Below are 3,695 nucleotides of genomic sequence, written 5' to 3'. Positions count from 1 at the left end.
CACTCCCAGCACAGTGACCGAGCTGTTACAGTCTGTTCCTGGTCTATGTTTATGACTGGGAGTCGGCAGTAAGGGCTCCTGATCATGTGACCACTAGGACAGCCATCCAGAGCAATCACATGATCCCTATGACAGTCATCCACAGCAATCACATGATCCCTATGACAGCCATCCACTTCCTGGTTCACTTGTTGATTTCCCAGTGCATCCTGGGACATCTCATACCTACAATACCTCCAAAAGAAAGCAAAGCTAAAACTGAATAAAAGCCCTTAAAAAGCTTCAGGTGTTGTAATTTAGCTTCGTCATAGACTTCTATGGAGGCTTTGGAGACGCTTTAAAGCACCAAGAAAGTGACATGGGGTATACAATCAATGCATCCACCAGCACCTTTTCATGCGCGACTGTAGGGGAAGAGGAATCATCCGCACTATGACAGCCATCCACAGCAATCACATGATCAGAAATATAGTCCCGACTCCCAAGGTTTTGACCCACTTAAAGGGGTACTGGGAGGGGGTGGAAAGGGGTAAGATGTTTCCCATCACTTTTTGTCATGACAAGTGAGAGGTAGTCTTCCCAATAAAGACACAGACAGGAATGGAAACAGTCCAGTGGATAATATCTGTGCTCAGTGTAATACTACCAATGAAGTGATGATTTTAAGTATTGACAGCCACATTGAAATATATTGCACATACCAATATAAAAAAACAGAAAGGAAAGGTTTTGTCATGCTACCATCAAAACACAAAAGAGTTCTTTTAGCCAGGGCCTCTTTAGGGTCCTTTCACACGACCGCTCCGTGTGTCCGCAAATCATCCTATTTTTTTGCGGATGATTTGCGGACATAATGTAAGTGAATGGCACTGCGGATGTCAGCGGAATACCATCCGCTGACATCCGCTGACATCCGATTTTCCTCCTTTCGGTCCTGTTCCGTTTTTTCGAATGGAACAGAACCCTATTTTTTCATCCGTGTAAAAAACGGAAAGGAAGGAAAATCAGATGTCAGCGGTATCATCCGCTGACATCCGCAGTGCCATATACTTACATTATGTCCGCAGATCATCCGCAAACGGATGGGATGATATGCGGGCACACGGAGCAGATGACACAAATGTCATCCGCTCCGTAAAAAAAAAAAACTCCCGCAGCGGACACAAACAGCGGAGCGGCCGTTTGAAAGGACCCTTAGAGTTATTTCTAGCTCAGAATCTATTTGGACCAAACTTGTTATTCAATTGTTATTCAATGTCCAATGACAATCCTTTTAGAGAATTTATTGTTGCATCACAAGCAGAACTGACTTTTCTACATAGAAATCCAATTTGCAAAGCATCCTTTTGGTGTACGCGTGAAGTACTGAATATCACATCAAATAGACCAGGGGGTCTTCAAACTATGGCCCTCCAGTTGTTCAGGAACTACAATTCCCATCATGCCTAGTCATGTCTGGGCATGTCAGAGTTTTACAATGTCTCATGGGATGCGTAGTTCCGCAACAGCTGGAGGGCCGTAGTTTGAGGATCCCTGAAATAGAGGCACACATCACGGGATCTCTTAATTGGTAAACAATGTATACTTTATAAATGGTAACTTTGCAGGCCACACACTTGAATAGAATCTTTGCCAAGTGTTGATCTATTATTTCCACTTAATATCCCAAAGTACTATTGTTATGGTGAAAAAAAGTGCTCAGAGAAATAATTTTGTTTATCAAAAGATTTGATTAAATTTGTATTGGTTACAAAAGCATTGCCTCCATGAGTTTTATTTTTTCTTAAATACATACTAAGGTCTTTTGTATAATATACATACATACAGTATATTAGAGTCAACCTCAAAAGCAAATGTCCTTATAGGTTTAACTCATATATATAGCTTTGTGTACGGTAGAAAGTACAAGAGTTAATTCTTATAGAGTACTTTCACTTTTGCAACCAGATTTGAACTATGTATTCAAACCATGATTAATCAACTTGGTACAACTAGCCTGTTGGATCTTACATGCAATTATTGCTAGCGGCTGGTATAGCTGCTAGCAATAATCACTGTGTTCTCCCGGTTTAACCCATCCCCTACTGGGAGAACACAATTGCTCTGTGGGAAGAATTCCCCAATCAACACTGACTGTTTTGATGGGGAAATCTAGTGATTTTCTTTCCTGCAATCCATGGTTGCAGGAAAGAAAATTGCTCCGTCTATGGCCAGCCTTAGAAACCACCCTCCTGCATTGTATATTACTGAGATATAGGTGAAGTTTGTGAGGGGCAAAGCCACTGTTAAACTCTTCAGAATCTCTTAGGTTGGCCATACATGGTGCAAATTTCTTTCCTGCAACCAAATCACAATACTCCCATCAACACAGACAGTGTTGACAGGGGAGTTAGCAGCTGTCTTCTCCTGGCAGGGGCCAGGGGCATTCGGGGGAAGCCGTCCTGAGAGGACAGTGATTATTGTAAGATAATCATAAGAGAATCCGGCAGGCTGGTTGTACCCAAGTTAATTGATCAGTCAACTTGGCACATTCAGCCTGCCCCCGCTGCTTAACCGGATGAGATTTGAACCGTGTATAGCCGGCCTTAGAATCAGCCATAATACCTTCTCTGAAGAATCATCTAAAAGGTAAGAAATCATTAAAATTTTAGAAAATGTTTTTCTAGGCATGCTGTGTGAGTTGGAATATATACCAAACATATTATAAGGTTTTCTAAAATTTGACTGCAAACGTGGAAACACGCTTTAGGGTTTAGACCCAGAACAAATTCATGTGACATAAAGCAAAAATGTTCACAACCAAAATGTTGTAGGACAGTTGGTATTTCACTACTCTAAAAAATCCATCGATCCAAGATAAAAACTTCAAATATTAGAATTATTTATTAAAAAGCATCCACCATTATTGAATATTGTACACCTGCAATGCACCTTTGTGTCTACAATTAACTTAAACAAAGAAGCAATGGTGACCAAAACTGACAACTTTGTACTAATGGTCCTACGACCTCCTAGTATATAAGGATCAGTTCAGATTTCCAAATGGGTCTACTGGGCATAGATATAGGGCAACAAGCTTGAATAAAACATGTACGCCTTGACAGCAGGGTGTGTACACTTGTACTCACACAGTCCATTCAGTGATAAAGGGGGTCAGTCATTTCTTTTGTACCTGATATACAAGTTATTGTTACTGTTGTAAAAATAAATAAATAAATAAATAAATAAAAAAGTTCACAATTTAGGCTGACCATACATGGGTCAGTTTTTTTAATTTAATCAGTGGGTCGAATGAAAGAAAAAAAAAAACTGACATGATTCCCCCATCCACACACTCCATGTGGATGAAGGACTCCTTCCTGCTGAATCATTTTATTCTGACAGTGGGGAGACTTCCCCATTATCAGAATATACAGATCAGCATTGCAGTTTATAGCCTGCAGAGCTGATCAAGCAAAAGAATACCAACAGGGAGGTTAAACAGAAGTTGATTGGTAGATCATCTTCTGTTCAACCACAGTGGCCACACATGGATCGAAATTCGATCGGTCCCTGCTGATCCATGTGTGACCAGCTTTAGGCCTCATGCACACTAGCCATCAAAAACACAGCTTTTAAGGGCGTTTGCCATTTTTTTTCTGCTTCTAAATGCCCTTTTGTGTTAGCCTATGTGTAAATGCACACATGGGCTTTTA

Source organism: Pelophylax lessonae (assembly GCF_965119305.1).
Source record: "Pelophylax lessonae genome assembly, chromosome: 6".
NCBI lineage: Eukaryota > Metazoa > Chordata > Amphibia > Anura > Ranidae > Pelophylax > Pelophylax lessonae.
The sequence above is the reverse complement of the archived record's forward strand: the minus strand, read 5'-3'. Positions refer to the sequence as shown.